Here is a 24,277-nt window from a genome sequence, read left to right on the forward strand (position 1 = left end):
AGAACCCAGATCTGTACCCTGTCTTTCGGGACATCTCTGCTCAAATGTCAGTGTACCTCAAGCCTAAGGTTTATAAGCCACAGTCCTGCTTTCCCTCTTACCTCCCAAGTCTTACTTGATGTCCTCCTTATCCACCCACAGTCACTCAAGCTAGAAACTTTGGAAATGTTCTGGACTCTCCCTCTTCACTCACCTGTCAGTGCCTGCCAGTTCTAACTTCCGGTTATTATCTCTCCTATCCATCCCCTCCTCTGCATTTCCACCACAGATTTCCCATCACTTTTGCCAGGATTGTTATACCTCTTTCCTTAGTCCCTACCTTAGTCCATTTTCTCCTTCCTGTAATCTTTTTGCTACACTCTCTCCAGGAGTCAAAATTCTTCTAAAACTGTGCTGCGGTACATTTTTTCCTTATGGAGGCAAGTTCTTCTGGCCGCTATATTGTTCCCATTACTTAGCCTCATCCCCAAGGCCCTTCCCAGCCTCTCCCAGCCCACTCACCTCTCTAGTCGCCTCCAACCAAAGCTTGCCACACCAGCCATCCTGTGTGCAGATCCATCCAGGAGTGCCATGGTCCTGTGCCTCTGTGTCTACTGTCCCCTCCATCTGGGACACCCTTCCTGGCATTGTCAGCGAAACCCAACTCATCTTTTAATGGGGTTGTACTTGTCATTCCTACAAAACGGACAAAGAAAATTGACGTTCTGTCCATCCTCTGAAAACAAATCAGGGAAAAAGCAAAAGCAGAGAGTGTTTCACTGCTAATTCTGAAGCAGAGTTTACTGATACCATCAGTGGACTTTTTTCCCACACTAAATTCTTGATTAGGCTGTGGTTCTAAGAAAGCAGGACCAAATGCTTAGTAGACAGTTATATTCCTAGCTTCTTGCTAAATCCTTCCACATTGTTTTTCTATAAGGCTCTGTGTTGTGAACAACACAATCAACCAGCTAAGCGACCTCACTTTATAGCACATGCAGTAAACTTACATCCCCTCCACATTCGCCCTTTAAAAGAATAGGCATATATTTGCCTAAGCACAGTGCAGCCACGGTACCCAGACAAGAGATAGTGACAGGAAGCCAGAAAGAGCCTTATCATAGCCGTCATCATAACAACTGGTGAGCTAAAAAAAATAAATTTCTCCTCTTCTGGAAGCTCATCAGTGTTGGTGAGCTCAGGACACATTTCTTCCCCGGGACAACTGACAGCACTGTGAAGACATCATTGACAGAGCACCCTGGGCGCAAAAGTGTGCCCAGCCGAAATGCTTTATGTTAACTGCTGTTTCTCGCATCCTCGTTCTGTTGACTTTGCAGGCAGGGAGAGTGAGTTCAAAAAAGGCACGTCTTTATGGCTTCATACGGACCGCTTCAGAATAAAGCTCTTCACTTAGGTATTTCTTGGTGACTTTCTCCCTTCTGTGTGCTTGGGTCAGCCGCTCAGGTGTCTGGTGTATCTATAACAACCATAATAATCATTTCTTCTCTAATCACCTTCTCTGAAGTAGAGGGAAAATTTCATCTTCTACTCTGGATTATAAAGCAAAGGCAAGGTATGCATGTTTGTTCTCTAATGCACAAGAACAGTTGACTTTACTTATAACAAAATAGGAAACCATCAGCAGCAGTTCCCTAAGCCCTCTGGTGTCCAGGGATCAGTCATGCTGGCCGTAGTGAGGAAAGTCGGAGTGAGGTTGGATACTTAGGAGTGCCCCAGGGTGAGTATGATGGTTTCTGGATCTACCCAGCAGAAAGACTGGAAGTGTTCTGTCCTCAGAAACCATGTAAGTTCAAGATCCATCAAAGGCTGTATTACTGTCTAGGGGTGTCTGACAACTCTGGGTCCTTTCATAGTTGAGGGGCGTCCCAGACAGCCCTGTGGGCGCCTCATTCCCTGCATTGTCTTTAGGTACTCGGTTGAACTTGCTCAAGGCAATCCCAAAATAGACCAGAGCTTTCTCTTAGTACATTCCAAGGGTATGTTAGGGTGTATGATGTTTCAGAAAAGTTGAAGACTGTCAGTGTCACTTTTAGGAACCAGGTAATAAATGTCTGCTTTAGCCATTCTGACACAACCTAGTGGAATGGCAGCCAAATAGAAGAGGGTTTGTCTGTCTCAAGGCCACTGTTGAAGACGATGAGCATTTGTGACTCTCCATTGGGTTGCTCTCCAGTGAGCTCATCTCCATTTGCCTTTCCTTGGGCTTTCCTCTGAAGAGGAGTCCAGGGCTCTGAGATCCCATGTTGCAAATCAAAACGGTGTTTTCCCTTTGAAATAGATTTGTAACAGTCTAATGAACTAGAATCCTGTGATGGTATTAATGTAATTGCTCTTGAGATAAATTATGAGTTCACTACAATTAAACAGACACAATTCTGTGAATAGAGAACTTCAGAAGGGAACAGCTGACTCTTTCATCTTTTGGCCCATCCCTGCATCAGATGTGATTAATCACTCACTGCCTTCTTACCCTTGGAGCCCCCCCTCCCCTATCCCGTCCTCCCGCCACATCCACCCCTGCGGCTCCAGAGACTTCACAGTGTCACTCCAGGCAGCCACTGCCCATCAGTCAGAGGCACCCTTTGTGTTGAAACAATTTGCCATGCTTGGATAATGGGAAGGATGTCCCATTACCCATCCTGGGATGGAGGACACCTGTGTTCAATCTAGATGCTTCTACTCACAGCTCTGTGGTTTTGCTCATCTTTTTCACTTTTCTTGGACCTTTCTGTCCCTCTTCTATAAAGTGAGGGAGGTGGATTAGAGAATCTCTGATGTCCCTTATATTTGTAAAATTGCACTATAAATTCCATGAACAACCCGTTCATAAATTTGAATATTTTGTTTTATTTCTTTTTCAGGGGTAGAAGTAAGAAGGAGTGGTTTGCGTCCCATGAACTCAGTGGGTTTCCATATGTCCAGCTCATGGTCTTCTAGGAGATAGATGCCTATCATCAGACCTTTTTATTAAGTATAATAAATTGTATTATCTCCATTTTTCATTATTTTAAGGTTAAGAGGAGAGATTATTCTCCAAAGTGCTACACTCCTAGATGGGCACTGTGACCCGTTTACCCTCTGACACATCTCATCACCATACACAGTCCTCGTGGCAAAGGGCTCGGAAGCCTGGAAGGATAAATTAGGTATGCCCATATAGGTGAAGAGCACAAATTCCGGGGTCAGGACAGAATGGGCCAGGTCCCACCTCTGTCATTTATTAGACTTTCATGGCCTTGGACAAGTCATTTACCCAAATGCTAATTCCTGGCTGTAAATTCAGAATAATGCAAGTACTAATGTACAACATTGTTAGAGTTACATGAACTCATGCATATAAATAGTCTGTAACTGTATGAAAGCAAAGTGTGGAGGCTGCTTGTCCTGTTACTGTCCTGGGGCAGAAGCTGTTGCAGGACATGTAGTTTGGAAAGCCGTACATACACAGCAGCAGGAGCCGCTATAAATATACTGAATTGGGAGCAGAGGTGTGGGTCCAACAGCACTTTCTGAGCCTGAAACATCATCTGGTTGCCACTGAGGGTGCGGATCAAGGAAGGGAAGGTACTCCCTCCTCGGTGTGGTGTGGTAAGTGGTAGAAATACCTGTGCCTCTTGTCAGGGAGCCAAGGGCTGTTGCAGAAGCAAGCGTGGACTGTGTGGGGAGCAGATTAAGGAGGAGGTCCCAGGAGTTCTTTCTAAGTCAGACTTGAAGAGCTGACTAGAGACCATGTCCAAGAAAGAACAAAGCAGAGCCTGCTTTCAGCGTGGTTTACCAGAGAGCTAGACAGACCAGCTTCAGGAAGCCTTTCCCAGCAGAGAAACCCACGTGTGCAGAGGACAAGAGGTTCGATAACCTGCTCACCTGCATCTTTACCTGACACCATTTCGGTGGGGGCAGACTGTAAAGGGTCCTGTGGGTTTCTCAGCAGCGGGACACCGCATCACCAAGGGCTCCCCTGCGTGCTGCACTCTGAGAGCCGTGAACTCTGCTGGACTTTATAACCTGTGGGCCACAGTTTTGACCACAGTGACTTCAGCGGTGGCTGATCTCGGGCTGGCTGGCCTTCATGCCCCACTGGTGTCAGGATCAGGGTGCTCTCCGACAGGCAGTCACAGCAGCCAAGGGCAGACACAGTTTGTCTCGTGAGCAGGAGTATTAATAGAGTTATTAATAGTTAGACCCTGGCTGCAGGTCTTACCCTAAGGATGGTGGTTTGAACTTCTCTGTAATTGGATTGCCCCCAGTAAAATCACATTACAAACCCAAGGGTTTATTGGAACACCTGGTGCCAGCATCTGTATTGGAAACTGTATTCCAGTGCACTGCCGGGACCCTTGCAAATAACCTGATTTCCTTCTCTTCCTCCCATCGTCTGCCCCTCCTACTCAGTCTGTCTCTCTCGCTTTGCCAGATCACACGACATGGAGCCCTATATGACTGTGGCTGGCGGTTTGTTGGTTGGTTGTTTTAAAACGGATACAAGAGAGTCTACAACATTTGTGGAGACAGAATGAGTCTGGAGCATGGGCATGGGGCTGGTTGCTGGGCCTGCTTCATCCATCTGATCAGACGGTCTGAGAAGGGGGAACAGGAAAAGTCTGGGGCCTTTCAGAGATGCTCTTATTGCAAAGACCGCTCTGAAGCCCTTCCCGGTGGCCACGCTGCTAGGCATCAGCTTCTCGGGCGGAGCTCCCCTGTGGATGTTGGGTTGGAGCAATTCCGACGGGGGCCTGCCCGGGGCTCCCGCTGGCTGGTGGCTAACTCTGGTAGGTGTTCTCGGGGAGTTACAGGGACATGGCCAGCCAAATGACAGTGGAAAAGGAACTTGGGCGGTCGACTGTGGGCAAGTGTATACAGGCAAAAAGCGTCTCCTTGGGGTTTGGTTCTACTAATGCTGCCTTCACAATTTGAAAACACCAATGAACAGGAGGAATTGAACTTTCCTCCTCATGGGCTGAAAGAGAATGGATGCTCTCAGTGGCAGTTTTCTTTGAAGTTGCTGGGTTACTTTGATAAATGATGACGATGTCATAAAGAAATGAGTTCGCAAAAAGCCAGTGCCTTTTATCAGGCTTCCTAACCTCAGAGGAGGAGAGAATTCTTCAAGGTAGAATAGGATTCAAGCCACATTTGTTAGTTTCCCACCCCATAAGTGCTCGTGATACGTCCATCTCAGGAGTGAACAGATGTTCATTCAGCCCTGAATTGTGTAGAACCCAAGGTTCTACTCCAAAGAGGAAAGCTGTATGTTGATTAATCAACTGTATGAGACTTGGTCAAGATGTGTTTTTAAATAGTATCAGCATGTAGTTTCTGTTATTTCTCATTAATTTCATAGAGTATCTTAAAGAGATGATAACCCCACCTGGGATGTACTCCAGGCAAAAAGCAACATGCGTCAGAGGGCTGGACCTCTCTTTGACTGTTTTTAATTCTACAGCTAGGACGGAAGCTACCAACAGAAACTTCCATTAGTGTCCCTGCAGGTTCAGGATTCAGCCCGAGTAATGCACACACACCTTTCTCTTACTTGATTTCATCTTAAAGATGGGCACACATTTACTGACTCATGGCAGCATTTAGCCGGTTTCAGGCTCAGATATCCTCGGTATTCAACAATTCTTATACCAAATAAAAATCCTGATTTTCTTATAGGCTCTTTTGGGTTTTTGTTTTTGTTTTTGTTTTTTAGCATTTGGGAATAGTGTTGGCTCTGTTAGTATCCCATGCAAAGAGGATTTTAATCCAAGACCATAGATAATCCAGGAATTATTTACTTTTTATCATGTGTGTTTCATTTTGTTCACTGAATTCTGCGCTATCCAAGAAGCTTCCTGATTTTAGAACACAAGCCTTGGAACCAGAAACACTTGGAGTCAAACTCTTTGCTGCTTCCCTGTTGTGTGATCTAGAGCAGAGCACTTGCTCTTGCAAAACCTTGATTTTCTCCTCTACTGGGAGCATGAATAGTCTTGAGAGCTAACATTTAGAAAGTCCTGACTGTGTGCCTTCTAAGTGCTTTATATGTCATCTCATCCTCCTACAACCCTGCGAAGGAGCACTGGGAATCCTAGGACCTGCTCAGTATGGTGTGTGATGGATTAAGTGAGATAGTTCATGAGAAACATCGCACGTGCTGTCTGGTACGTTACAAGAACTCCGATATGTGGGGTCAGCAGTGGTTGTGGTAGCTGTCAGTGGCTGTGTGACAAATAATCCCCCAATGTACTGCTTCTACAAAAACTACAATTTGCTGTCCTACCGTTTCTGAAGGTCAGGAATCTGGGGAAAACTTACCTGAGTTGTCCGGGTTCATTGTCTCTCGTGAGCTTGGAAATGCTGTCCACCTGGACGGTGGCGCTCTGAAGGCTCGACTGAGGATCTGTGTTGACGCGGTTTACTCACCACGACTGGCCGTTGCCAAGGCTGCTTCGGGTCTCCACTGGCCATTGGTGTGAGGCCTCGAGTTGCTCAGCATGTGGGCTTTTCCGAAGGGCTGCTCAGGCTGTGTCCACGGGCTTCCCCTGCCAGGGCAAATGATCAGCAAGAGAAAGAAAGAGACTGAGCAAAAGACAGAAAGGGCAGGGTCTTTTATAACCTGATGTCGGAAATGACATACCGTTGCTTCTGCCCTACCTGGCTGGTCACACAAACCAACCCTGGCACAGTGTGGGAGGGGAGAACACAGGGTGTGAATACCGGAAGGCAGCATGAGGGTGCCATCGTGGAGGCTGATATTTGTGCCACGGTGGTGTTCGTGCTCTGTTTCTGAGTAAGGTGAAGCATGTACCAAGCCGTGAAGGGGGGATGCTGACCAGAGACCCTAGGAAGACTTCTCCAGAATTAAGGATGTACCACTGAAAACCCACTAGCCTGAGCACTTGGTATGAGTCTACTTGGTAGGGTCAATGCAACTACCATGTGTGTGTGTGGGGGGGGGGAGTATTTTCTTGACTTCTTATTTGCACACCCAGAGATGGTGCCAAATACTGTGTTTGCCCTCTGCCATTCGTTCACCCTTGCTTTTATTTTAATATTCTGGTACATATTTTTTGATTTCCCTCCACCGCAGGCATGGCTCATCTTATAGTCCGTTCTCAAAGTATATAGCAACCCCTAGCTAAAGGTTCATTTCATTACAAACTGGCTGAAGGCAGTGAATTTATATTCAATCACCAGTCTGAGTGTTTTCCCCCAATTTTCTGGGGACGGATTCACTGCAATATTCCCTTAAATGGATTTTTTGGCCTTTCTCTCAGGCCTGCATTTGACATTTTCTCAAGAATGTTTATTTTTTAATTTACAACTTTGAGAGGTTTATTTTATGAGATGGGTTTTATGCAACAAAATATAATGGGTTCAGGGGTGGGGGAACCCTGTGAATTTGAAATTGACTGCCATGAGGAGGAATTATTCATTTCATTTGTGGGAGAAAAATGACAGCTCACATGAAAGTAGAAAGGTTTCAGGTCTCAATTCACAGACGGAACAAATCGCCTTTCATAAGTCAGCACGCTTGGCGTTTTGTATTTGCTGTAAATATCTATTTGTGAGGCTTTTGGAAGGACGTGATTAGGATGGGAGCTCTCACTAGAGGATTTTCGCAGGGTCCACTCGGCCAAAGGGGCCTTTTGAATTAAAACAAAAGAAAATGAAGGCTCTTGCCTCATCAGAGCTCGGAATCGGATGAGCATGTCTTTATTCTCTTTCTTCTTCCTAGGACTAGTGATCCCTTCTGTTTTTCAAAAAGAAAATGCTTGGGTACTTGATGCCTGGGCTCACTCATTTTAATCATATAATGGTGAAATATTAACTTATCAAAGTGTTGGAAGCTTTAATAACCATTCTGCCCCAACTCTTTGAGCAGAAAGGGCTAGAAAATTCACCATGCTCCCATTTTCACCCGAACGCCCCCATACCACTCCATTAATTTCCAGGCATCGCCCTTCATTAGCGACCCCGTGGCTGAAGGACTGTGTTATGAGGCTACAGGGTCATGAACTGCACCATCTACCCCTTGGTTCATTTCACAGCTTGCTCCTTTCTTAATGCCTTACGGCTCATTTTTCCCCCTTCACTTGGCAAGAGGGACTGTTCCCAGGGCCTGAAATGGATGGGAATCCCACTGGTCCTCTTTTGTTTAATGCCTCTCTATTCTCTGAGCTTAGAAGTGTATACTGTCACTGTAATAGTAGCACTCGCTCTGCACTCTCACCATAAATGAAGCTTAGATTGCAAGGAAGTTACGGATCTACAGTGTTTTTAATGTAGGTGTTTTTCTTGCCACATCCATTTTTAAATGAAGATGGAGCACAAGACAGTGACCTAAGTGTTCATCAGATTTACTCTAATATGTAAACCCTGTGGTGGAAGAAGACGGTATTTGTCGAGTTTAATCTGCTATACCTTTTTAAATAAATAAGGTAATTATGAGATGTGGGTATATTTTCCCCACTGAATGTCATTCACAGCAGTCTGCTTTAGAAACCCTGTGTGTATAAAATTAACTTCCAAAGCTGATAGAGCCAGGGAGAGGGCCCACCTACTAAGCACTGGGATTTCTCCCATCTGTCTGGATGATGAACTGTGTTACCTTTGACCTTTTCCTTTGGTGATTGGCAGGCTGGGGAAGACTACAGCTACTTTGACAAGTGCCTACTAAGGTGACTGTGGGAGCAGAAATAAATTTATGTTTTCCCATAAAAGAGGTGCTAGGTGCATAAAGGAACTATTGAGAGACATTGAGGGAGGGTTAAGGACATAAACTCTAGAGCCAGGCAGGTTTGGGTTTGAATCAAGGCTCTCCTGCTTACTAGGTGTGTGATTAGTATGTTAGTTATTGTTATTTAACAAATTACCTCCAAACCTAGTAGTTTAAAACAACAAATGTTAATTCTGCTGTATGGTTTCTGAATGTCAGGAATCTGAAGTGGTTAAGGGCTGAGTAGTTCTGATTCAGGGTTTCTCCTATGGGTATACTCGGGTTGTGGACTGGGGCAGCAGTCCTGTGAGGCAGGTCAGGGCTGGGGTCCCACCTCCAAGTTTACTCCCATGGCTATTGGCCTCAGAGACTCTACCATGGTGAAGGTCTGCTCATGACACTATATCTGGCTTCCTTGAGAGCAAGAGCAAATGAGCAAATGCCCAAGGTGAAGGAAGCCTTTGTATCTTTTCATAGCTAATCTTAGAAGTGGCATTCAGTCACTTCTGCTGTATTCCATTAGTCACCCAGACCAGCCTCGATATATTGTAGGAGAGGACAAGACTGTGAACACCAGACTGGGCCCATTGGGAGCCATCTTGGAGGCCAGCTACCACAACCAGGCAAGCCGCCTCACTTCTCTGAGCCTCCATTTCTTCATCTGTAAAATAAGGAAATAATACTTCAGTGGCTTCATAGTGAAGATTGAATTTGAATCAACATACCTTATCTGAATCCTAATAAACTCTCAGTATTATTTTATCATCATGATCATAGTTGTCAGTATCTACCCTCTACCTTTCTATAGTGTTTAAATGGGCCTGTATAACACCAATTCCTGTTTTCTTTTTCTCCTTGTCATTAATGATCCCCCCACTTCCTTGAATTTCACCCTCTTTCTTGACTGCCCAATGAGAATCCATCAGAATGTCAGTACCTAAAGTCACATGGGTAACCCTACTGAGTTTTCTCTGCTGCCAGCACACAGAGGATATGGTGAGTGGTAGAAATGGCGAAGAATCTGCATGCAGTAGTAGCCGTTGAAAGCTCATTAAAAAGAGTTGAGAAAATAAACATTTCCTATAAAAGAGTTTTTGACCAGAGCGCTAATACTGGAGTTTGGTAGAAAGAGGACAAACGGGCCTATGAAGAACGTAAGAGTGGAAAGCTGTAGAACATGGCTTCCCTTACTAAATAGAGACCACCTCTATTTATGCACCCCATTAGAAATCAGATATGATCTTAGGAACTTTCTCTTGTAATAAAGCTCATGTGCCCACATCCAGGTTTGCTTCGATTTTTAGAGGGCTTCCCGGCTCCCATCCATTCACCCCAGGTTAATCAACTGAACCTATAGGAAAAGAACAAGAATACCTAAAGGCCAACACACTATGTCAAGTTTTAATGCATATTTTAACCTAATGTGAATGGCAATTTGGTGTTCCTTAGTACACATCCAACAATTGTTCATACACCCACACATACTAGCCTTCCGGTGGTTTTGACGATTTCCTCGCCACTGTAGCTCTCTGAATGATGCCAGCTACCCATAATTTGTTTTTCTCAGCCATGATGTAATCATTAAGTTGCCGTAATGAAGATTGAAGGTTTAATAATGGGAAGTGTTACAAATTCCAATTTAATCATTCCTAAATTGATTAGTGACTTTCCCCAAATGCCTGGCCGTGGAAAAACAGAGGTTCTAAGAGAGACAAAGTGCTGTGGTCCAAGTTTGATAAATGGCGCTTTGGTGTAGCTGTAATTGTGTTATTGAATTTACTCATCTTCCAAATGATGTTTGCATTGTCTCAGCCATGTGTGGAGGGCCAGAGAAAGGTCATTAGAAGCTTCAGACCGAGGGCATGTGTGGGTTACGGTGGTTCTGAGCAGTAACATCGAGCTTAGTCAATTAAAAGAAACACCCAGTGCAAGATGTCCAGAGCCTCTTGCCACAGAACAGTCAGTGGCAAAATCCCAAAGGCCTATTTAAAAGAATCTGAAGATTCTGTAAGTAAATGTCTGCTCTTGGCCTGGGGCTCTTTAGCCCCTGACAAATGACACGGGGGAGCCTCCACGAGCGGATTTGCAGAAGAGAACACCTATAAACAAATGCGGCGCGGACAGCCCGAACAAAGCCAGAAGTGCCGTAATTAGATGACGGCCCAGGCCTGGCTCACCGAGGAGATGAGCGGTGGTGTTTTCTGCCTTGATTTACTAATGCCAGATGTGAACTTTTTAACTCTCCGCAAATAGGTTTTCCTCTGTCCTGGTCATCTTCAAGACAGCAGATCGGTGCTATACTTCAGTTCAAAAAAGATTGAGAAAAGTTTTTGTTGCTGTTTTAGTTTCCCACGGCCCACTCATTTATCCCTGTCTTTGCCCACATTTCAGATGGACATGAATATTAATGCCACTGGCGTTTCTGTGTGTAATAAATATCCCTCCTTTTTTCTCTAAACGTATTTACATCATACAAATGTTAATGGAACTATATAGTAGAAACTTGAAGATGTTAGTTTTACAAATCCATTAGAATTCATGTGAATAAACATTCTAAACCTTCGCGGTAAAGCCGGGAGGCCATTTTGCCTGGGACCTAGAAAAGACATGCCTTGAGGAGGTGGATGGAAGACAGGCCGACGGGGGCCCAGCTGCCAGTTGGCATGGGTGAGGGCCCTGTCATTACATGGCAGTAAGCCAAAAAATGCATATGGCGGGCACAACTCAGTGGACAAGCCACCTCAGACAACTCAGCCTGCTTTCCACTCCTGCAAATACAGTATTCTAGAACCCCCTGAAAACATGCCATATGCCTTTTCCCAAGTCTGCTTATGGATTAGGTTATAAAATAGGAACTGTGTTAGTTTCCTAGGGCTGCCATAACATTCGTTTTCCTCACCCATGAAGTCACAAACTCAGTGACTTAAAGAGAAAGTTATCATCTCAATGTTTTACAGGCTGGAAGTCTAAAAACAGGGTGTTGGCAATGCCATGCTCCCTCTGAAGGTGAGAGGGAAATTCCCTCTTGCCTCTTTCTAGCTTCTGAGGGGTCATCAGTCTTTGATGTTCTGTCTTCACCTGGTCTTCTTCCGATATTTCTTCCCATCTGTGTCTAAATTCTTCCTTTTTTAAGGACACCAGCCATATTGGATCAGGGCCCCACCCTGATGACTTCATTATAACTTGAGGATCTCTGTAAAGACCCTGTTTCCAAATAAAGAAACAGTCCCTTCTGAGGGACTTGGGCTTAGGAATTCGACATATAACGTGTTCTGGGGGAGACATTTCAACCCATTACAAATACTAAGTTCAAAAATTGAAAACCAGCATCTAAATTCCTTCTTGTGACTTAGGTCAATTTGCAGTGTGTTTCTCCTGTTGGCATGAAAGCTTAATTTTCTGAATACTTAGAGGGAGAAAAAGAGTAAGAATACAAAAGTAATACAAAAGAAAAAGAATAGCATGTACTAAGAGTGGACCCTAAAAATGTCAGGTTTTGACTGGTTGGTTGGGTAACTGACTCATAGGGTCTTGGGTTCTGAATTTAGGCCTGCATTAACCAGCTCAGATGGCTTCAGCTCCTGGTTGTAGATTTCTTCCAGCCCTGGCTGGCTTCTCTAGATAGATGTGCCATTGTTGCCAGAAGGGCTTGTCAGAGAACATACGAGTATCTCCCTCCCATTCCAGACTGGCATCCATGGGAGAGGAGAATGGGGCTTTGGAGAGTTACAGTCCTAGATTCAAGATCCTGCCACTATCTTTTACTGGCTGAATGACCTTGATCATATTACTCTATTTCCTGAGCCTTTGTTCCCTCGTTCATACAAATCAGAGTTTTAAGTTCAAATGAGATGGTGTGAGCAAAGTACCTAACCCATAGCACGGGCTTAATAAAAAGTCAGTTCTTCAAAGTGGCCCCTGCTTTGTGGAGTCCCAGAGCATGCTGGTATCATTGTAATAATCATGAACACCGCACTTCGTAGTTTACAAAGCAGTTTTATTTATTATTACATTTAATTTCTGTCTATTGGATTGAGCGACTCTATAAAAATAATAAATGCTTCTTTTTAATTATTCACAACTGGTGGCCATAACTGTGGCTCTTTCTGTGTTAAATATTTTTTAATTATTTTTTTTTTAAGGAAACAGCTACTGTTAGTAATCTCAGAGTTGATATCGTCCTCCAATGGAGTCGGTCTCAGCTGAAGGCAATTTTGCCAGTGGGGACTATTTTGGCCATGTATGGAAGCATTTCTGGTTGTCACAGCTGGGGTCAGGGGTCCTGGTGGCGTCTGGCAGGTAGAGGCCATGGGTTGCTAAACATCATACAAAGCACAGGACAGTGTCTACAAACCTAGAATCATCTGGCCTAAGACGTCAGTAGTGCCAGGGTTGGGGAACCCTGCCTTAAGGTCCCAAGTGCTCACCTTCATTCATCGAATACACTCAGAAAATGGATCTTTGTTGTTTTTGTTTTTGTTTTTTTTATTCCAACCTGCAAAGAAAACTATTTAAATCAGAAGCAATATTTTCTAATGTTACAAAAAGGAAAAAGTTAAAAAAAAAAAAAAACCAACAGCTTAAGTCAATAAGCATTTGATGAATACACATCCCTATCGTATTGTGTTGCTGATAAGTGACAGCTGTGGAAAGACCCAGCACTCAGGCCAGGCTCCAGCATTCAATGGCTCAAGCTCTTAGGTGCCCTCACCGTCACAGCCGTGGCCCAGTGAACCGGCACACAGCACTGGGCACTTTCACTCAGAGCTGACCAGAGGGTAGAGCTGTCCCCAAGAACAAGGCTGCCCCGACATGGTGGCATCCTAGATCACTCCAAATAACGTGCCCCCCAAAATACCAAAGAACTGGTGGCTGGAGTTGCTCAGACTTAATGTATGTTGAAGTGCTGAATCTGGTGGGTGTGTTTTGTTTTGTTTTGTTTTCCCTGAAAGAAGATAGCTGTGTTGTAGAATCCGAATGCCTGGTAATAATCATATTAATCATAGGAACCAGGCATGTGCCTAAAGTTGCTGTGCATTTTGATTGAGTCTCACAGCAGCGCTTTCGAGGGAAATACTGATTCACCCATTTCAGAGTCAAGACTCTGAGAGCAGGGGATGAGCCCAGGTGAACGCAGCTGCTCGTGGCAAAGCCAGGGATAAATCTAACACGGCTGCCTCCTGTCCCCCAGCTTAACTCCTGGTTCATATTTCCATCGGTCAGCATGGTGAGAAAGTTTGGGAGGGAGGTGCCTTGAATAATTGAAGACCATTGCCTGTGTTCGAGTTGAACGTAAAGTATTTGGCATCTAATTTGATCTCTCCCCATGGTCACGATGCCTCTTGGGTATAATCCTGGAAAACTTTGTTTGCCTTCTGTAGCCCCACAGATAGGATTTGTGTTCACCAACCATCAGGTGTTCTCATAGGCACTCAAGAGTTTTCCTATAGGCGTGGACCTCATCTCTGTCATTCCCAAATATGCTTGAAGTGACTCAGAGGAAGATACATTTGAGTGATTGTGTTTTTCAGGGAGTAGGGAGATAAGAGGTGCTTAAAACAACACAAATTTATTATCTCACAGAAGTCTGCACTGTGTCCTGCTGGGTTAGAATCAAGGTGTTAGCAGAGATATCTTCCTTTCTGGAGGCTCAAGAGAAAGATCCATTTCCTGGCCTTTTCCAGCATTTGCAGGCTGTCTGCATTCCTGGGTTCGTGGCTTCTCCTCTGTCTTCCAGGCCCACAACGTTACATTTCTCCATAGTCACATCATTCTCTGCTTCTCTCTTCTTCTTTTTTTTTTTTTTTTTTTTTTTGGTTGCAGTAAAATACACATAAATTTTGCCATTTTTACCATTTTTTAAGCATGCAACGTTCAGTAGTGCTAAAAATATTTACATTGTAGTACAACCAATCGACAGAAGTTTTCATCTTGCAAAACTGAAACTCTGTGCCCAGTAAACTCTGTTCCCTTCTGCCCTCACCCCTGGCAACCAGTACTACTTCTTTTGTGTATGAATTTGACTACTTGAGATACTTCAAACAAGTGGAATCATAGAATATTTGTCTTTCTGTGACTTGCTGATTTCATCTAGCATTACTAACTGTTTTAAGTGAAAATTTTCTCTAATTTCTGGGAATGGAGAATCAGTGATGTTTGTCATAGAAGAAGAAATAATTGTAAAAATGAATTACAGTGAAATTCCATTATTAGATGTTAGCTGGGTTCTAGTGTCCTTTGGGCACTCTGACTTCCTGCCTTGCTTTTAGATTAGCACATACTAGCCAGGTACAAAAGCTGTATCAGCACCAAACTGAGATTCCCTCTTTTTCATATTGGAGACTCAGACTAGCAAGACAATGGAGAGAGTAAAACTCTCTTTTGTTACGTGATTCAGTGTTAATTCAAAGCCTGTGTTTATACTAATTGAAAATAGCTCAGGTGCTACTGGGAATCACCAGTGTAGCACATCCCAGAAAGAAAGAAGAAATGGACAGGAACGCACAAATAGTTTCCCCAGAGAAGCAAATGTTGTTGCTGGAGAACGTGGAGCGTCTGTGCTGTTGAGTGCACTGAAACAGAAGAGTGGCTTTGCCGTCCTTCTTTCCTTCACCGGGGCAGGTTCTCATTGATTGTCAATTATGTGTCACCAGGTGGTAACAAAAAGCAGTTTAATTCCCCATGAAAATTAGGACTTGCCCTGACTCTGTGCCTTTCCTGCTAGTACCTGGTGCCTGTGAATGCTCATAAACCCCTTCCTGGAATCCCCTTGAGATCGCCAACCTAAAAATGAATCTCCAGTCCATGCATGCACCATCTCTGCAGCTGGGCGCAGATGTACCCTCAGACGAGGTCTGACAACAGTGTCTGGATGAGAGCTACAGACAATGAACAGTGTCTAACTTAGCGGCAAATCCAGGGTGAATTCCTAGGGATCCATTTTTGCCCATCTTTGGAATCTACCCAATGCCTTACCAAGAAGGAATGAAATGATGCTCAGGAGACAGGGGGAGAAAAATCCTTGTTCTTTTCCTGAAAAGCTGTTGTACGTTTCTGTTCTGCTTTTTATGTACTAGAGTATTCTTTCTTGCATTCCTTTGTTAAAATCTAGTTAAAAAAGAATCCAGAGGGGCACCTGGGTGGCTCAGTGAGTTGAAGCCTCTGCCTTCAGCTCAGGTCATGATCCCAGGGTTCTGGGATCGAGCCCCGCATGAGGCTCTCTGCTCAGCAGGGAGCCTGCTTCCTCCTCTCTGTCTGCCTGCCTCTCTGACTACTTGTAATCTCTGTCTATCAAATAAATAAATAAAATGTTTAAAAAAATTTAAAAAGAATCCAGAGACTTCATTGGGGGGTATATAGAGTTTTTAAAATTTTTTTTAAAGATTTATTTATTAGGGAGAGAGAGCATGTGCATGCACTGGCACCCATGAACGGGGGAGGGGCAGAGGGAGAAGCAGACTCCCTGCTTCACAGGGGTTCCCAGCTCAGGGCTAGCTCCCAGGACCCTGGGATCATCACCTGAGCCAAAGGCAGACATTTAACTACCTGAGTCACCTGGGCGCCCGGGGTATATGGTTTTAAACAAGAATTCTGTTAAGATCACAAGTTTTTGGATTCCCATTAAGGCAATTGGGCCTTCCCTAAAAATTCATTCTAAAGTTTCTGTGTGTTTAGGGAAGGGATGAAGATAAGCTAAGACCCGTCTCTAGGTCCTGTGCACTCACACTGTGAACCAGCCCTACCCCCCACTTTAATGGACTCACTAAGGATTCTCTCCTGGGTCTGAATCCTCGCCTGGAGGGCCCTAGGCATGACCACATATCATTAATGAAGCCTGGTGTTCTAGGTGAGGTTTTTGTTGTCATTGTATCAACACCTCTCTGGGACACAACTACCCTGAGTGGCTTACCTTTCATTGCTATTATTTCTTGTTGCTTTTTTTCTTATGATCGCAGATATACTGTTGCCCTAAAAGAACTCCAGGTGCTTTTACTCCCTTTTATCACATTCTCTTATAGTCTTATCCAGTGAAAACTGTTTGCTTGGGGAGAGAAGGAACTTTTGTTGGTCATTTTAGATAGAATACCATATGTCAGATTTGTAAAATCTTGTTAACATTGTGTTTTCTTCGCTTGAGAATTACCCTCTAGTAGGGGAAAATGGAACTGCCAATTACAGCAGCCTCCTGCTGTGAAAAAACTGGTGTTATATTCCCAGACATCAGGCTGTGCAAGGAGAGAGCCCCCAGTTGCCTTTTGCTTTCTTGCCTGATAGACAAAGCTTTAGAGTAAAGCGTAATTAGCTTGACTGACAATCAGGAAAATACAGTCTTCAGTATCTGTTTTTATTTTAAGGTCGTCTTGTTTTGGAGACCCAAAGCCAAAGCCACTTTACAATTCATTCCTTGATGTAAAATTCAGCCAAATTGGACCGCCAGAATTTGTTTAAAATGTTCAGTGTGTATTTCAAAAGAAAGATAAATGAATCTGTGTAGTGACCGAAGAAACTTCTAGTGTATCGGACTGTAACTATTAGAGAAGAAACCATAAATCCCGGTGGCAGGAGAGCTAGTAAATTTTTTTAAGCTGACTCCTTTGGGGGGAATTTGGATCCTACACTAAGTTCTTAATTTTATCGGGACGGAGGTATTGCAAAAAGAAAATCGTTTCTCTGGCACTAAACACAAATAATATCCAACAATAATTGTGACTTCCCAGTAGCCGCTCTCTGACCCTCACACCCAGCTGGCGTCATCCTGGGGAAGTCCAGTGGCATGGTTTTGTTCTTCAACTCTGGTCCTTTCAGAGGTATTTTTTAGCAAATTAGAAAGGGATACTTTGTTTAATTAGGGTTTTGTTTTCCAAATCCCCTCAGATTCGGTAGCCCGGAACCACCTGTCCTAGTGGATGTTCATACCCTCTACCCTCTGCCCCCTCATACTTCATACCCTCTACCCCCGGCCCCCCGCCTGAGGAAGTGGATTTTTTTTTGCCATAGGGGATGCTGGATCTGAGGGGAGGGAAGAGACATGGGTAGGAAGAGCGGTTTCAAGATGCAGAAACTAAAAATACATGAAAGAAAGTATCTTTCATTTTTCATGAAATAGTTACTGAGTATCTCCTAAGTACCAGCTGCCAGGCTAGCCTCTGTGGGGAAAGCAGTCAGTGCTACACCAGTTCTCTGTGGATACTCTATTACAATGTAATTAAGATTCATCATGTGACAGTTCCATGACCCGAGGACCACTTAGAACCTTGTGATCAGGGGTCTCTCAAAACCTAGCAAAGCAGAATGTGGGTTTCAGATTAAAAAGAAAGAGAGACCCCCTTTTCTATTTTTTAGGTTTTACATCCACTTACGATAAAAGTCTTTATATGCCATATAGATACGATATGTACAGTAAGTAGTTGCACATGAATGGTACATTGGCTCCCTGAGCTACTAGCTGGGTTGTCCTCGGGACAAAACCTCTTGACGCTGAGTAACCAGTAAGCTCCCAAATACTGTTCCATATGGTAGTCTCAGAGGTCTGCTTCTAAGTGTTGTTAGATCTTTCCTTCCCAAGTCTGACAGAGTAAGGTAGAGCCTGCTTGAGGTCACAATGCAGTGAGCCCCAGGAGAACAGGAATTCTGCCACTGCTACCCCAATAAGATAACGAGTTCTTCCTGAGGCTTGCCTTTTCCCTTCGCATGTGTGCACATCTGTCTTGCCAGGCTAGGACTTGATCCTTTCCTTTCTCTCTGCCATTTCCTTTCCGTCCTTGGTGATCCAAACCAGGACAGACCAGTGCATGCAGGATGTGTAATACTTAGTCCCTCCCTCGAAGCCTCTCATTTTCATTTGCAGAAGCATGACCAGTAAAAGCTTATGGCAAAAGCATATTGAAAAAGTTAAATGTGATAATGGAGGCCAAGTGTACCTGGTATCTGGTGGTGGCCACTGCTTTTGTTAATTGAGAGAATGGGACAGGACTTCCAACACCACAGGCAGAGGGATCAGAAGGCCAAGTGAAGGCTTGGTTTTCTCTCGACATGCCATTATACCCAACCTAAAATGCTTGAGACTTTTTGTGACATTATACAATAGGATAAAAACTTCTAGCCCTTAAATGGAATCAAGTTCCTTTTTAAGGGTTCACAAGCTATGTGACACTTCTGTGACAAAATTATGATTTGACACTTCTAGAGCAAAATTACCATCCAAACTGTTCGAGCTGATTACCCCTATGTTGGAACTACAGACTTCCATGGTCAAAAAAAATGTGAGCACGTAGAACAGCATCACTGCAGATTCATAATGCCTTTGACATCTTGCTTTTCATATCATTAAACGAATGCACATCACCATTTACACTCAAGCAAAGATGATATACAGCATTGATGCGTAACATGAAAGATGAAACCTTGATTTTTTTCCTTGTTAATGAATATTGAGCAAATAAATAGAGCATTTCAGGATCCTGGAATCTATGGGATTCTGTGTATTTATTTTCTTCATTACTCTAGCCACAATGTCACCCAGGAGTATCTCAGAGATGACAACCAGGCAATTAAAGACGAGTCTGTCCAGGCTCTGGCCCTGCTAGAGTGAATTATGGCCCTCTCCGTGGCCGCCCCATGGCTGAACCCCTGTCCTCAGGGAAGCTCAAGCCATAGATGACGTGGCCATTGCCGTGACATGTACTTTCTCACATGTGTGCACATGTCTGTGCTCTGACATCTGCTGTCCATAGAACCATCCAAATGAGTTAATATTATCTTCAGGTCTTTCTGAGAAAGCAAGCCAGTAATCCATGGGGGGAAATTTTGCATTTCTTTTCCTGATGACCACAAGAACTTTAACTTGTGTTTGGGGGTACAGAGGCAGAGACAGTGTCTCTAAACCGATGCGTAAAACAGACTACCTACTTTTTTGACGTAAACACATTTGTGGGCATCAGTGCTTTGTACATTGATGAGATGAGTTTCACTAACATGATCTCGCTGGTGTTTATAAAACAAAGTGGGGCAAGTGTCCAGAGGATTCCTCTAAAGATTTCTGGGTTCTCCACATTTACAGTACCTATCATGAGTTCATATAGCTTCCTGAGTTACCTGTAGAATTGGCCAGGAATGGCTGCGACATGCTACAGATACAAGTGTGCACAGAGCCGAGGCCTGACCAATGGGTAGCTCTATTCAAGCTTGGCTGTTTTTACTGAAATAAATCATTGGGTCAGGATTTTCAGTCATTTCCTAGCATGATTAGACAAGACGCTGTACTGGTCTCTCTCAGCGGCTTCATTCTGAGGCCACTTTGATACATGTTATAATGAGCGCTAGGATGTGTAACATGAATCCCTATAGTCATGGGTAGTCCATAGATAAACTGTGTTAAATTCATTTGTTGAGTGAAAATAAACATTGTTGATTTCTTTCTTTGTTCTTGATCAGCTAAGAAAACTCGGGAAGAGTGTGTTTATATCACATTCAATGTTAAACTTTTCATTTAGAAAACATGATATCGGGACGCCTGAGTGGCTCAGTTGGTTAAGCAGCTGCCTTCGGCTCAGGTCATGATCCTGGCTTCCTGGGATCGAGTCCCACATCGGGCTCCTTGCTTGGCAGGGAGCCTGCTTCTCCCTCTGCCTCTGCCTGCCACTCTGTCTGCCTGTGCTCACTCTCGCTTCTCTCTCTATGACAAATAAATAAATAAAATCTTTAAAAAAAAAAAAAAAGAAAACATGATATCATAAAGAAAATGATTGGGATACATTTGCCAGGTACATAATATGCTCCCTGAAGAGAATTTTTAAATTTCTTAATTCATAGAAAACCTGTGGTTTTCAGTGCATTGTTAAGATGAATCACGATTTGAGGCCTCAGACAGTTGGTCCCATTTATTTTGTTCTTAATGACCCCGACAGATAAGGAGCTAGTTAGCTTGTTGATTGGGTCTGTAATGACCTTTAGCCATCACGATGGAAAAGAAAGCTCCTTCCCTTGGAGGATACAACTCACGACACAGGCACTAAGGATCACTGGAGAGAATGTTAGCATTATGGTAGATCATTATTTTCCCAATCATTATTCTCTCACTGATTGGTAGTTTTTTTCAGTGGGATTATTTTGCTCATTTTCGTTTGCTGTTAGTTTCCCAAACCAGCAAACTTTTGGTTGCCTAAAACACCAACAAAAAAATCCCCACAATGTCTGTTTGAGAGTTCTAATAACGGATGGATCCTACCATCTTCCCTGCACATTATCATCTACCTTCTTCACTTGAAACGGGTAACACACTGCGCTCTCATGGGAAGGCCATGCCTGGACTCACAGAGACAGACACACGGATGTGATTCCTGACTACCACATATAATCAGGCTGACCTTGGGCAGCTTGCTTAATTGCTCGAGTTCCAGGTTCCCCACCTATGAACTAGGAATAAAAGAGAGTGCATGGGGCACCTGGGTGGCTCAGTTGGTTAAAACCTCTGCCTTCAGCTCAGGTCTTGATCCCAGGGTCCTGGGATCGAGCCCCACATCGGGCTCTCTGCTCAGCAGGGAGTCTGCTTCCCCCTCTCTCTCTCTGCCTGCCTCTCTGCCCACTTGTGATCTCTGTCAATTAAATAAATAAATATATAATCTTTAAAAAAAGGAGAGTGAGAGTGCGTAAGTCTTAAAGCTCTTCTGAGAATCGAGATCATGCAGCCAAGGCTTCTAACACCGTGTTTGGTGTATGATAGGAGTTCTGTAAATTCTGCTTTGCCATTAAAACCTCAAATATGCAGAATGTTGGGAGACAATTAAATGGAAAAAAGGATTCACGAATATCTGTGCTGAGACACAGCATTCAGGCATAGGGAGTTACCTGACCCTGTAAGAGCAACATTTGAGTGTGGGAGAAAGCACCACTAAGAGGCCATCAGTCCCTGAAAGACAGGTGTTGACATCAGACCTGGGAGTGGTCAGTAAGGACCATCACTGCAGGCACCGTAGTAGAGCGCGCCCACTGGGACCACCCAGGTCCCTCCCGTTCCTCTGATCCTGTCCATAAGGAAAGCAAACCCGCCCGAAATAAACTGCAGCCAATAGATGAGGGCCACATTTGGAGGCTGCACTATGTTTAGAGTCCTTCATGGGAGAAGAAAGATAAAAAGTAGGGCAGCGGGAGGCGGGGGGTAGGGGGCTGGCCAGGGCAGAGCATGTCTTTCCCCATTGATAACCAGCCTCTAGGTCTCTGTACCGGAGTGCCTTTCCAGCTTCCATGGCAGGTCTGCTGCCGCCTGTCCTGGTCCACTTTCCCGGGGTGGTCGGCATGGGCTAACAGGATAACGGGAACCACTGCCCGCAGGACGGGGCCTTATGGAGAGGTTAGTGGAAGCCCAGGCCCACATCATACCCCCACTGGGTTCTCACCTGAGTCACACAGTCATGCACTGGGGCCTTTCTTCACCAAACACATAGTGTCTCTTCATCAACACCCTTTCCCTGTTCCTGAGTCTTGGCAGCTCTCGGACTGTGAGCTAAAGCTGAAGTGTATTCCCCTCCCCACTTCCGCAGAAGACTTTTCTGAAATAAACATTTTGTTGTAGTATATCAGGACACATATAATTTCAATGTTAATATATGTGTTCCATGATTTCCCTTTTTAATTTGCCCATGTCAACGATGGGGAGACCATCCTCTCAAAATCAACAGAAGAAATCCATGACAGAGAAATCAGGTCTTTCATTATATTATCTCTTTGGCTGGATTTTACATCTTCCTCAGTGGTGGTGGGTGGGTGGGTGGTCGGTCAGAGCTATCTTTAAAGGAATTGACCCAACTTATCAAAGGACCGATAAAAGGGTGCCCTTTTTCTTCCATGTCTATGTGGAAGTGTTATTTGGTTGGGGACCTAGTCTCTTTCCTGTCTATCAGTAATTTATTGTTGCAGAAAAAAAGGTCAACAACATCTGTTTCAAACTCAAAAATATGGCCATTTATTTAAAAATCTTAGCAGTACTTACAGCTGATAGTTCCTTAAATATATGATTTTTTTACCAGTAGACATTGTGCTATTTTGTGTCAAACCTTTCTTCTACTTTAAATGTAAGCCTTAATTGCATCTTAAAAGGATAAAATTGGTTTACTCATTCAGTACTTTATCAGGATGAGAAGAGCTAAAATGAAAGCTGCTCTGATATCAGGGTTGAACAAGTAAATATTTGCCAATTCTAGGCAAGTCTTATCATCTCACCTTAATTCACCAGTGGAGAGGGTATCACCATGATACCAAGAGGCACACAAGCGTACATGTACACACACACACACGCACACACACACACACACACACACTTTCTCCCTCTTAGATACCCAAGAAGGCAACGTATATCTGAATCTAAATTGCATGGACAATATATTGGATTTCTACCTTAACACCATTCTAAGGAACCAGAGACCATCTTCTGACTACTGGTAATTTAGTTTTAAATGTATTTCTCCCTACGACTACTGCAACTGGTTTTTAAGAAGCTCAGAAGAAACAGTTATTATTTATGCAGGGTTTGTGCTCCCTCTGCTGGTTCTGTAATTAACTAATAAGTCTAATTCCCATAACTATGCTGATGTCATCAGTTATTTTTGTGCCTGGACATGGAATTACCCAAATCAGCATGTTCTGTTCAAACATCATCAGGAAAATTAGCAGGGGGCCAGAGGAAGACAGTTAGCCTCATGAAGAAAGTAAAGAAAACGTACATTTTGATTTGTATGAATTTGTGTCTGAAAAACGTAAATGCAGTTTTATGCTTTGGTTGCTCAGTGCTGGAGAAAAGTGACCCATCATTGGTAAAAGTGGGATATTACATCCCACCTTCTCAGCGGGCTCTGGAAATAAATAAGGCATCTTCATCATTGGAACAAGATTTATTATGATATGTTTTACAGGTGAGAAAAATAGAAGCCCAGAAATGATATATGCCTTGCCTAGTGGAAGCCGATCTGGGGGTAAGAAAGTAGATTTCTATGGCACAGAGAGGCAAGTGTCTTGGTTTCCTGGGTCTGCAATGTTTTTCTTTACACGTGTGGAGATAGTAGTGTCGCTGTTCCATAATGTTAACACGGCACCTGGAGGCATTAAGAACTCAGGCTCTAGATTTGGATCAACTGAGGTTTCACTCTGGTTCCAGCAGTTCCTGTGTGATTCTGAGTAGGTTCCCTAACCTTTTCATCCTCACCTTTCTTGTCTACAAACTGGAAAGACAATCCTAGGCAAGTGTTTTACCTCATGGAGTTATCATACGGATTAAACTAAGTAATGTCTGGTGCGGAATGATGCTTAAAATACCAGTGGTGGTGATCTGAGAATAGTCTTTGGTCATCCCTCGTGGTGATTGTTTCCTCGACATGAAAACAGCTGCTTTTCCCAATCATAAGAACTTCAGTTTATTATGAAAATAAATTTGGGGAAGGGAACTCCGAAATGGTGAGGGTCCAGTTTGCTAGAAAGGTGTGGGCACTTCTAGACAAACAGCTTGACCTAGGAGTTGCAACATTGGATGGACCTCTAGGAGGAATCAGCTGGTGCCCCGAGTGTAGAGTGTAGAAATTC

The 24,277-nt window shown here is 43.9% G+C and overlaps 1 protein-coding gene and 1 long non-coding RNA gene across 2 annotated transcripts in view; one reads left to right on the plus strand and one right to left on the minus strand.

The window, feature by feature from the left end:
- Window positions 1-24,277, plus strand: part of PDZRN3 (PDZ domain containing ring finger 3) — a 246,090-nt gene that overhangs the window by 153,199 nt on the left and 68,614 nt on the right. The window lies entirely within an intron of this gene.
- LOC125109638 (uncharacterized) lies at window positions 469-22,251 on the minus strand. The gene is made up of 3 exons (XR_007130316.1): window positions 22,102-22,251; window positions 6,304-6,530; window positions 469-675 (listed from the first exon to the last, which is right to left on the minus strand). It is a non-coding gene; the product is annotated as an uncharacterized LOC125109638 (long non-coding RNA).

The sequence above is a fragment of the Lutra lutra genome, chromosome 1 (assembly GCF_902655055.1).
Source record: "Lutra lutra chromosome 1, mLutLut1.2, whole genome shotgun sequence".
NCBI lineage: Eukaryota > Metazoa > Chordata > Mammalia > Carnivora > Mustelidae > Lutra > Lutra lutra.